General features: G+C 42.9%; 1 non-coding gene across 1 annotated transcript; it reads right to left on the bottom strand.

Moving 5' to 3' along the window:
- Positions 1 to 6782: 6782 nt before the first annotated feature.
- trnae-cuc (transfer RNA glutamic acid (anticodon CUC)) lies at positions 6783 to 6854 on the bottom strand. The gene has a single exon. It is a non-coding gene; the product is annotated as a tRNA-Glu (tRNA).
- Positions 6855 to 12964: the final 6110 nt, after the last annotated feature.

Raw genomic sequence — 12964 nt, 5'->3', positions numbered from 1 at the left:
ACGCAAAATCCCCAGTGCTTTTATATCCTGTGACGGCATGAGGGAGCAACAGTCCAGACGTGCCACCCAGAGGAAGCTCATTCAAACCACAGTGATGTCATTCTCTCACTCACAACCCAAAGCTTAACAGCGTGACAGAGTGGAACATGCATTTTCTGGTAAAGGGAGATTTTTTTTTACCCACAGCCAATGCCAGGGAAGCTGGCATTTCCGCCTTTTCTTTTTTTTATTGAGAAGAGGGCCGAAAAACCCCAAATTCGAGGTTATACAGTGCCCCCTATGGATTGGAAAAAGTACTTGAAATTACTCTGCTTGCAGCTTGAGTTTTCATAATTGGAGTAGGTTCAAAACGTTTGGGACTCCCACATTATCCCAACTGAGATGGTTTTACAATTATAAAAGCGAGGCTAAATAAAAGCCAAGCCAATTTTTCTCAACCCCACAAGTATCGGAAATAATATGATCTGATGAATTTGATGTTTCCGCCCGCATGCTACGGAGACAACGGAGCAATGTCATAAAATTTGACCTATTTGAAGGGGGAAGGGCCACTCAAAAGGTCAATATTGAAAAGTCCTGCTTTATGCAAAAACCTTGCAATGGTTCCCCGACTGGCTGGCTCGCTAGCGTGGCATGGAACGCCACTCATGAATAATGCATGGGGACATCTGCCACCCCTGAATTATAGATCTGTGCCGTCCAAGCATATGGGGGGTGGGGGGGGGGAGCCCAGTGAGCGCTAATGGCCAACTCCCCGTGACAAAATATGGGTTAGAGACACGTGAACGATCGTCGGGTGGTGCAACCTTTCAGTCATGTGACTGCAAGATGGACTGTAAAAGTGATTATTTACATGTGAGCCGACACGTGTAATGTGTATATTTGTCGGTGCCGCTGCAAGTCTCCGGTAAATGAATTCAAGCGATTCCACTATGTCGCCGTTGTCTAGTACAGACAAAACTCGTTTTTTGACCATAATCCGTTCCAGAAACCTGTTGTAAACCAATTAGTCGGAAACCGAACCATTTTCCATTATAATCAATGTAATCAATGCTTATCGTGATTGAACAATACAAACACGCCTGCTCAAATTATTTGTCATTTAGTTTTTTTTTCTTTTGGCTTCAAGATGGCACCGCGAGAGTGGCTGGCTTTCCATCAGCTCCTGTATTTTTTTCTACTTCTTTCATTCCTTTCATCTTCCTTTCATAATTCTGCTGCTGTGAAATGTTAATTTCACCACTGCGAGACTAATAAAGGTAAATCCAATCCAATGCAATCCAATCCAAAATGTAACGCTACACAAGGACAACGTGTCGGTCACAATGAGACACGACACAAGGAAGTGACGTATCAGGAAGTGGGGAGGATTTAAGTGGTGCGTTCAGGTGCACTCAGTTTGCTCAAGAACCGATTTTTGTTTGTAACCCAAGTATAAAAAAAACTACATTTTTTTTGTCGAAAACGAAATCTTCAAAAACCGCGGTTTGACTGTAGATCCTTACAAGCTTACCGTCCCACAGAAAAGCCGCCGTCGCGTTTCTATGCGGACTATATTCAACATTCCACGTTAAGACTTTCACGGCATGAACTATCGGGCTACTTTTTTCTTAACCAAACTGAAATGAGTACGTTGATGTCGCTGAAAAGGAAGCTCTCAAACCCTCCGCCTAACAAGCAATGGCTGAAATCTTCGGAGTCTTTCATGCAGGCTTCCTCCACTGAAGTGCAGTCTGCTTGAATATTCTATACTTTAGAGGAGTGCGGCGAAATTAAAGCGCTGTGGGAGGGTTGGGAGGGTTGTTGGCATGCATTTTCTTTGGACCCAGCTGAGCAGGAGGCCCGGTCTAGAAGAGACCACTTCGATCACCGCCTTTCACTGCGGGATTATCCTCTTATCAGCGCCGTAAAAGCCCGACTAAGAAGCAGTGGTAATTAGCCTATCTTTAATTAACGAGCGCCTCCTTCCAAAAGCCACCCACGGCCCGTGTCGGCTTCCGTTTGGAAGGCGGTCAGCCCAATATCAAGACAAGCAGACTTAATCTTGTTTTTCGTAGGAGTAAGAAAGAGTCAACGCGTAGAAAGGCGGCAAAGTTCATTTTCGGGCGGTGAGTAAGCACACCGGAAAGAGGATCTGATGTAGTCTTCTCTTCAGAATCAGAATCAGAATCAGAATCATTTTTATTGCCAAGTATGTAGAACACACAAGGAATTTGTTTCCGGTAGAACACGCTATCGTTGTCAAAAAAAAACTGCTAAGTGGCACTATACAGTTCCATTTTGGCTACTGTTGAAAGAGTTCAAAGAGTTAATGGCTTGTCTTTCATATTTCAAAAAGAGTCTTCGACCAGGCCCATAAGGACTCTTAGTTTGTCGTGCTAGACTCTAACCAGTGACACGTCAAATGCCAAGCTGCAAAACTCACATGTACCATATTTCCCGGTGTATAAGGTGCACCCAAAAGCCTTAATTTCCTTCAAAATATGGCCTTGCGCCTTATATCCACCTTATATGTGAAGTAATATTGAACCACAAAAGGTTTGGCAACTACTGTCAGCAGCCACCGACTCCATTTCCCCACGCAGAAGAAGTTGTGCGTCACCCCAGCCTCTACTGTCTTATAATGTAGGTGTGCCTTATGGTATGGTGCACCTTATATATGTGTAACGGATTTGTGCACTAACATTATTAAATTATGACGGAAGTGACGCAGCGGCGCACAGTATGGCACAAAGTCCCGCCCATAGTTCTCACACCTACTTGGACAAGTCTTATGGTGAGTCGCATTTCTCAGATGGTCTGGATTAACTCGCATTTTCATGACAATATTTTATTTTGTTTCCCCTTTTGTACTGTCTATTGTATCTGATTTGTTCCCTGATTCCTTTCGAGTCCAGATTACAGTGAGACCTCAACTTACAAACACTTTATCTTACAAACTTTTCGTCTTACAAACGTTAAATTTATGAAAATTAAACCTTATAATAAGCACTATTTTCATAATACACACCCACCACGGCTGGCGGAGTGATCTTCGGTGGATGCACACGACCGAACAGCACCAGAGGTTAAGTTACCAACGGTCCTTATGGAAGGTGACTCTCCTTCCATAAGCCATCAACGACCATCAAAAAGGTAAATAAAACTTTATTTTACAGCACAGTTTATTTCTTTAATTACAGTCCTCAATGACTAATGCGCCTCTCTTTCCAAACAGCAATTCCCTTTGACCTTCGACCTCTAACGCCATTCCATCAAAAAATAAATGACCATCACAAATGTAAATAAAGTGACTTTATGATACAATGCCGTATATTTTTTTTCATTACAATACAATAGCACATTTATTATACATAGAATAAGAATATGTTGTGTGTAGTTTTAAGACTTATTTAGTTGAAAAGTAGATTTTATGGAAACCCCGGAACGGATTATTCCCATTTTAATGGTTTCCTATGGGATTTTTTCTTCAAGATACACACTTTTCGCCTTACACACTCTGTCTGGGAACCAATTAAGTTCGTAAGTTGAGGTCTCACTGTACTTTTTATATCATTATTGAATTCAAGTTTTGTGGCGGTGCAAGATGGCTGCCCATTGACAAGTTTTGAAGCACTTGTGCTTCATAGTGCTTTTCTGTTGCGCAATTATTCACAAGATGAAACCCATGCGACTTCACCCATCCCTTCTGCCATACTGTGTTGCAGGTAAACGATTATTTCATTTCGTTTTTATTGTACTGTATTTCGTGTCTCGTGTCATGTTTCATTTGGCCGTGAGTGTCAGTGGCGTGTCGAACTGTGCCACCATTATCCATAGTGAACTGACGACGTCCGAGCGAGGTCTCGCTGTTGTGAAATCCGTCACATATGGAAGAAGTTTGAAAATACACCATTCATTGGTGGTGCGTCTCATACACCAGAAAATATGGTAATCAAAAAGCATGATATTGTGCTCTGCCCCAGAAATTCCGCTGAAAGGATGCTCGGCGCCACCTATGGCAGGAGGCGGACTGATTTCAACCAGTAAGTGCATCCTCCTCCCATCACAGACTGAAATATGAAAGGACTAACAATGTGCCATCTCGACATCGGAAGAAGTTCAACCACTGGCGGCAGTCTTAGGTTGCCAAAATCTGAATACATTCATTTCCCACCAGCGTTTTCACCTTAATTTGCATCTCCGCAACGAAAATGCCGCTGTGTATGGCAGTGCGGTTGCACAAGAGGCCCGGGGGAAGCGCTACATGCACATTTCCTCCTTAAATTTACTCTCTGCTAAGGTATATTCGTGAGTGCTTCTGAAAATTTTGTCTGCATCATGTTGTCTGAACATTAACTCATTCACTGCAATTCCCAAATTTATTCGGGAATTGAAAATATGACATGGAGCGCCATTCCCGAATTTGTTCGGTTTTTATTTGTTGTTGCGGGGGGTGCCAATAAAGCTCCGATCGCGAGGGGGCGGCATTTGCCTTTTGTACAGCCGCCCCCATTTAAAGCTCAGATAACTCCAGACCCATGTAACTTAGAAATTAACTCTTTTTTTCTGATGAAAGAAGAGATTCTAAGGTTTCTTATGCTGCATTTAATGTTTATGTAGTCCTAAAAGTCAATATCCTGTGGGTCCTGGAATTTGAGTGAAAATGACAAAAACCCTGACATTGGAGTGGACACATTTTTTGCACATCGTCTGGCAATGAATGAGTTAACAATTCAATGAAAGCGAAGACCACGGGACTTAAATTCACCGCAAAATGTGAGATCATATACTGTGAGTGGTCGGTCCAAATGGTTGGGTTAAAAAAACAACAACAACAACCTTGGTTGTCAGGAACAGTGGCAGTGCAAGATGGCTGCCCATTGACTTCATGTGGATCACATTGATAAGTAAATACGTTTATAACTCCCATGCTCATCATCTGGAACAACACGAGCAACCAAATTTGAGTTCTTCCAACAGCTCACCTAACCGTTAAATATAAAGATGAAAGAGATGATAGAAACTCAAGCCACATTTAATTTTCGCATGAGCGATGCACTAATTTCTGCAAGCTAATAGAAACTAAGCCACAAGGTCACGAGAAGGAGAAAACGGGGACAACGTGACCGCTTCAGACAAAAAGTGCTCAAGGGAGGGCTGGACGTGGAGCTGGCCCGGACCTGGCACAGACGAGAAGGGGGGTATGGGGGGGTTGCGGAGAGGCGGCGTGGGGACGGCCCCAGCATGCATACATTAGCAGTGCTTAGGCGCACTAATTGCTTCTCACTTAGACAAATCTCCTGCAAATCACGACTGCGCCGCCAGCACTGCCCAGGCCCCCCCGGGAAGTCGAGACGGCAGGCAGGCGGGCGGGCGGGCGGGCGGATGGAGCGGCAGGCAGAGTGGGAGGAAGAGGGGGAGGGAATGGGGGGTGAGTGGAGCGTGTGTTGCAGAGGCGCCTCAGAGCAGAATGGGGGAGGGATGATGCTCCCTTGAGAATGAAGGAAGAAGGGGGGTGGAGGGGGGTCCAACTCCAACTATTGTCCTGTCTCTCTCTCGCTATAGTCAATTCTATGTGCACCATCCCCATTTTTTTCTGCCCGTTTTACAGACGCCACGCCACCAACAAAGCTCCCCTCTCCTACCCCCACACACACACACACACACACACACACAATACTACCCACCACCCCGTCTCTCCACCACCCCCTCTCTCGCCTCACGGAAAAGTAGAGGAAAGATGAAACTCTACAGGGTGCGGGTGGAGGGTGAGGGGGGGATGTTGATGGGGGACGCGGGAGAAAATCAATAAGACAGATGGATAGCCGGATAACAGGGTTCGGCATGCTTGAGCGGTGAGGCAATCCAGAGGTTGCCCACACAACTTCCACATAGACAAGAGGCGAAGACAAAAACAGGACGCGAGAAAAGAGTGAGTTGATCAGCCTCAGGAAGAAGCCGTCATCCGCATCATGCGTGGACAAAGTCACTCACGCACATGCATACAAAACACACACACACAAGTGCAAGGGCAAATATCAAAAATTAGTGCAGAAAATAGCAAAAGCCCGGCACATGTATTCTATTTTTTAAATCAAAATTGGTAATCTACGATGGTGGGTGCCATGAGATGTCTCATCCAAGTGAATTATTCATCAATCCAAGTTTACGCTGTTTTAGTCACAAGGATGAGAGATTCGGTGTAGTTAAAAATATTTTAAAATTTATTTAAAAAAATAGGGAATAAAATCAAGTTCAGAGCCGACTTTGATAAAGAATACAAAGTGAAGTGACAGCAACATCATTCAAGTAAGAGCTACAGTTACACAATATCAATAGCGCCATCTGCTGTGTTTCCTCGCTTCTTCTCTTCATGCTACGCAGCAAGCATGTGTGTACATGTTTGACAGTGGCGCCACCCAGCGACGATAAGCCTAAAGCTCACCTCGTTGCTTGTAGTTCCACCCCGAAAAGCCGTCGTAGAGTCAGATTTAAAAGCTTACTTTGGGAAATGCAGTGTTACTTACTTCACTCTGTTCGTTATTCATGATTATTGTTTTCGCCTTATCATTTCAGCCATATCATTTGTTGTTGTACGACATATCCAAGCTGTCTTTGGGTTATCAGGGAGGTACACCCTGAACTGGTTCGCAGCTAAGCAGTTGCTGTAGTATTTCACAACATAAAACACATTCATTTTTTCTTAGTTTTAAGTTTGAATTGAGCTGCTGTAACTGTACCGTATCCAAAATTGATTGGATAAGACCAGTGATGATTGGTCACGTGTGGCACAAAATGTGTTCCCTGACCGGGAATCGAACCCGGGCCGCGGCGGTGAGAGCGGCGAATCCTAACCACTAGACCACCAGGGACTAACAGACAGTTCGTACAGTGCGGCTCTCAAAAACGAACCACCAAACTATATATTCATCTGTAACAATTTTGGATAGTATAAAACGAGCATCAGTGACAGTTTAATATTTGTGACAGTTTAATATTTGGTGTTCAACATATAATACCACCGACACGACAGTACTTCTGTAGGTTTGGATATTCCACGTCGTCCACTAGAGGGCAGTGTCTGCTAACTTCTATGTCAACGCAGCATGAAGAGACAACACATTCATTTTGCAGTTCGTGGGTTGTCAAGGTTCACTTTGAGTTAAAAAAAAAAAATGAACTAAATTAATGTCTACGTAACATGTAACTTCGTTTATTATAATTTGCAACTTCTTAAACGTCCCAGTTTCCCACCAAAAAGTAAAAGTTGACCAAACTTCTCAATCCAAATTTAAACAATGTCGTAGAGTACATTCAAAACATATTGGTCACTATTTTCCACGTTGAAATAATGACACTGACTGATTTCAATGTCAAATCACCCCCTACCAATTACACAACATTCAGCCCAGCATCACAACCATGATAATTGAGGAAAATAATTTCACATGTTGCTAAAAATAACCCCTCATTCTGAAAGATTATCTGATATAGGACAACATTGTATAAAATGGTGTTGACCAGTGGTGTATAATCACTTCACTCTGCAAATACTTAATGGACAGAAGCTTCTGAGGCAGCATAGTTTGCGCAAAGAGTGTCTGTTCTTTGTTGTAAGCAAAGTATATCCCGCAAACCCTCACTGTTTCCTCAACAGCTGCTAAATACATTAAATCTGCAGCCAGCGACTGGCTTTACAGGATGAGGGAAAGAGAGGAAGAAAGGTTGGGGGTGGAAGGACTGTTGGAATAAACTATCGACTATCACACCTCAGGGCTGCTGGAGAGAACATATTGGAGCCTGTTGACACATGTCCAACAGTCAAGGTGTCATATTGTCATTTCAAATGCATCACACACTGAACGCTTGGTGCGCAAAGACCTCGGGATCACAGTGTCTCATATATACATTCCCACAGACCAAAGTACTGTACTTCTATTAACATGGATACAGAAAATAAAACTTACCTTGTTGAGGAATGGGTTCCGACAGCGAAGCCATTTTTTTTGTGTGTGTTGATGGAAAGGTGAACGTCACTCCAGAAGCCATCTGGAAATTTTCAACCAGGTCCTTCCACTTTGTTGATGATGACAAGATGTGTTGAGGACAGCACTGTTTTTGGTTCTTTGCTGCTTCATAGTTCTGAGGTTGTAGGTGTGAATCTTCATCAGTTTGGGCAGCTTTTCTACAAATGGGCCCGCACTTCTTGCCGCATTCCAAAACATACGTGGGAAGAATCATTGAAAGTTCTTGTTTAGTGATATTCCAAGAGTAGTCTGAGTCTCATAAGTGGTGCGCAAAAATAACTGAATTCGGCGTTTAAAATGTAAAATATTAAAGTGGATTTGTGAATCACAGCTGAGCCATACTACTGTCGTGATTGGCATTTGTTTGCATGACATGTAGGTTGGTGTCTTGCGCCCTGTGTTGCTCGTTAGGTTTTTGTGTCCACCTGTTCTCGGCAAATTGGTCCCTTGTGTCGACTAATCAGCTCCTTTCAGCCACTGGTGTGCTGCCTGCCATGTTCTTTGTTGTCACAGCAGTTGGCTTGGATTTAGTTTCCTGCTTTGGTAGATTGTGATGCCAGAGCGTCTTGTAAATTGCAAAGTTTTCCTTTATGTTGTTATTTAATAATACAGTAAAGTCTCGTTATATCGATATCGGATATATCGATAGTCCCGGTTATATCGATACTATTTCTATGCACGCACGGAGAAAATTACATGCAAACAGGGTCGGATATATCGATAGTCCCGGTTATATCGATATTTTTTCAGACTCCCTTGAATATCGATATAACGAGACTTTACTGTATATACTTTTATTTTGAAGTAAATATTCCACACTGCCTGCACATGAGTTCCATACCTGTCAACCTGTACGTTTTTGCCGTACAAAGTACGCTTATTATGCATTTTAAGACGTGTTCGACGTACACGAAAATCTGGACGGAAAAACGCAAATCTGTCAATTATGGGTACCATCCGGTATACACCGACTATCACGAAACAGCAAATCAATCAAGTCTATATCGTTTTTTTTTCGTTGCAAATGAAGCGAGCGGTTTGATGCTACTGTACGTATGCATCCGCCGCCTGGGGATTTCCCATTGCATCATTCATCATGTAATTTCATCATTTATTAAGAATATGTACAGAATGATATAACGAAACACATGTACAATATAACATGTTAAACTACATGAATAAACACGTTTGAAAAAAAAATGGTGTCCGGTTATTTTGTATTTTGTAAGGAAAGATACGACAGTTTGTAAGGGCATGGAGCCGTGGAGGTTGACAGGTATGTGAGTCAGCTCAGTGTACCACAAATGCATCGGCGACCCGCATTATAATTACATAAAATTTGCAGTGACTTTTAAAACGGTCTAAATCAGGGGTGTGAAATAAAAAACAATGACTGTTATTGTGGTTTACATGCAAAATTTAGCAAACATGGAATTTCACATTTCGCGGGCCAAACAAAATGATGTGGTGGGTCAGATTTGGCCCCCGGGCCTTGACTTTGAAAACCTGTAGCCTAAATAGACTTCCCCACAGGAATTTTTGTCCGTGTGCCTTTTGGTGGGTTTATCAGGCAGCATTCCACAGACAAACTGTCCTCCACAGACTCCCGTGGGAGATAAATTACATGATAGAGGTGAGGAGGGGGGAAAAAAAAAAACAATCGGCAATCCATCTGAGTCACAAATGGACAGCCTCTCGGTGCAGCGGCTAAATGCTTCACCAGCGCAATTTATCACACATATACGCACGGCCATTTGCACAAACAACATCAGGAGGGAGATTCATTGTGTCTGCTGCAGCCCCCCATTTACCATGACACTGACCCCCGCGACCCCTAAGGTTTGTCACTGCGCTTGAGTTGATATTATTTAAAAGTGAGCTGATGAAATTGCATCGGGGAAGAAGATAATTTACTGGCTGTGATTTATTTTGTGACAAGCGGCCTTTTCAAAGGCCCCCACTGCAGGTATGAAACTCAAAGCCTGATCTAAGACACCATATTGATCACTGTGGTTGAAGTACCAATTGATAGATTTAAAGGATGACCGACGTCACTTTTTTGTTTCTTAACTGACATCAGAAAAACGTTTTATAGCATCTAAAATACCCAAAACACGCAGGCTGATATTTTTAGTCAAATGCAAAACACTGATAAAAATGACTTAAAGTGTCCGAAATCTGCAAAAAAATTGAGCTGCGAATTGGGCATTTTCAGAAAGTCCCGCCCCCAGTTCGTGACGTCACGCCAAGACGTCTTGCATTGCTGGAGAATCAAAACAATGGCGTCAGATTCAGAGAATATGCTTTCTTGTTACACATCCAGTTATGAATATGATTCAAATAGTTCTGAAGAGGAAAGCATACATGTTTGCAATCGAATTTATTCCGTGCCATTTTGAGGCAACATTGGGGGGAAATGTCTCACCCAAAAAGAGGCAGAAAATGGCGTCCAAGCCCGTTTACACAGGCTGATAAATTCCTTCCATGGAGCTTGGTCGCCCTCTTCTGGCGTCTTTTTGGTGCAACATGAGGTTTTCAGATCAAAAAAGTACAGCAAAATACATTGACGTGATGGAAGGACTGCTACAATGTGTCTTTGTTCGGTCAGCGGCGTTCCTTCAGTGACGTCACGTACGGACTCGTCACCAACTCAAAAACAAGACTTCCTGAATAGTCAGCGCGAGTCTTAAAACGTAAAATATAGCTATATGCGGTGGAATCTTTGTAAAATACGCTCAGTAGAAGTCATTTGAAGCCCTTTTACATATTATGGACACAACTTGTCCGGAGACGTCGGTTGTCCCTTAAAACAACATTTATACAGCTATGGTGCTCACTAAAGGAAGAATTTCCATGCATAAACATTCAGGAGGATGCTCCGCCCGGATCTCTGCGGCCAGCAGTTTGTTTTATGACAAGGCATTAAAGAGGAGTCTGCTAGTCTGCCAACAAGCTAAGTCGCTACGCTTCATTGGACTAAAACTGGTGTCTGCTTCGTTTGCAATCTCTTCTCTCTAAGCTCAAACATGCAAATCGGAAGAAGAGGAATGCAAGAAACCCGGTGAGGATATCGGCTCGGATGGGAATGTGGGTGCAGGATATCATTTAAAGGACAACCGACGCCTGCGAACAAGTTGTGTCCATAATTTGTAAAATGGCTTCTAATGACTTCTACTGGGCGTATTTTACAAAGATTCCACCGCATATAGCTATATTTCACGTTTTAAGACCCGCGCTGAATATTCCGGAAGTCTTGTTTTTGAGTTGGTGACGAGCGCTCACGTCACGGAAGGAACACCCCTGACCTAGAAAAGACACACTGTAGCAGTCCTTCCATCACGTCAATGCATGTTGCGGTACTTTGTTTGGTCTGAAAATTTCATGTTGATCCGCGTTGCAATTGTAAGATTGCCATTTTATGAGGTTGTCATGAATCCACATGCTCATTGTGAAAATCACCTGTTTCATGACAATATTTCCTCAAGTCACATGTCATTTCCTGGCCAACACCAACCTCTTGTGGATGTCTCGTAAATCACACCACACTGGCAGCTGTGGATTGATTCAGATGTCGCACTACTTACTGAAGAAAAGATGTAATTAAAATTCACATGAGCATCTCAATTTATGCTCACATATATTTTTGAAAATACCAAAACTAACGGATGGATTGATGGAAGAACAAAAGGAGAGCAACAACTGAAAGCAAAATCTGGATACAAAGCTGCTAGGAGACCAGACGGAAGTTGAACAGACGGAAGTTGAACACTAAGAGAGGAAACAACAGGTATTGCCGGATAAAGATGCTAGGGAGTAAAAATCTAAGGAAGAGCAAAGAAGTTGCCAATATCACAATAACAACTTCAAACACAACCTGAGAGACGTTGTATGCGCATCTGAGGTACGAGTGAGGGGAAGACACGTCAGATTAAAACACGTCTGGCTCATTTCTGGCCCAAAAGTGGTATTTACTTTTAAAAGACATGACATTTGGTTGGCCACAGTGAAAGATGGCCGCCACTCCCTTCCTTCCCCAAACATTACAGCGACTCCGCAGGGTATGTGATCCACAGCAGAATGCAATTTAGCAATTTAAGCGATTTACCATCTTGCAGCCTCCCTGGTGTAGTGATCATTTTACTGGAAAACCTCACGTTCACCTTTGCTTGAAATATAAACGATCGTTTCCTGCCGGATTGCTGACACACACATACGAAGCCTCATTCCAAGAAAGAAAAAGGAAAAAAAAAGAAAGAATGTTAGCATATTTTGTTATAGCTATTTGCATGGATGACGTGTTTATTTACCATGATTTGCAAGCGTCACATTTCTTAAACTGCGGTCTTGGATTGGATTGGATTAGCCTTTATTAGTCTCGCAGTGGAGAAATTTAAATTCACAGCAGCAAAGTGATGAAAGTAAGAGGAAAGGAATGCAATAAGTAGGAAAAAGAAAATACAGGAGCTGGTGTAAAGGGAGCCTCTCTCGACACCATTTTGAAGCCAAAACAACAACAAAAAAACCCAAATAACAAATAACGTGACACAACACAAGAGACAGAGTCTTAAGCACCTTCTTTGTTGTATGAAGCAGTTCTAGATGAAAGCGGAAAGGATCAAAGCGTCCTTTTCACCAGTGGATCAGGGACATCAGAGTGAAATGTGTACGTCTGCTACAAGCGAAATGTTGAACGCAAACACGAAGCCGTAGCATCCATTGACGAAAAGAGACGGTCTCACATCTCCTGTTGCACGGAAATCCGCTTCAACTCCAAGCTGCGACAGTTCCACATATATCGGCGCTCTATGTCGACGCTCCTTTCTTCTCATCGCGGGCTCCTCAAACTTTGCTAAAAAAACAAAGCCGAACAAATTCAGCAATAGCGCTCTGTCATATTTTCAATACATTTGGGAAGCGAATGAGTGAAAGATGACAGACAGAAACGAATGGGCAAA

The sequence above is a fragment of the Hippocampus bargibanti genome, linkage group LG01 (assembly GCF_051943395.1).
Source record: "Hippocampus bargibanti isolate YZ-2025 linkage group LG01, ASM5194339v1, whole genome shotgun sequence".
Taxonomy (NCBI): domain Eukaryota; kingdom Metazoa; phylum Chordata; class Actinopteri; order Syngnathiformes; family Syngnathidae; genus Hippocampus; species Hippocampus bargibanti.
Note: the sequence above shows the minus strand (reverse complement) of the source record. Positions and strands in the feature narration are given on the sequence as shown.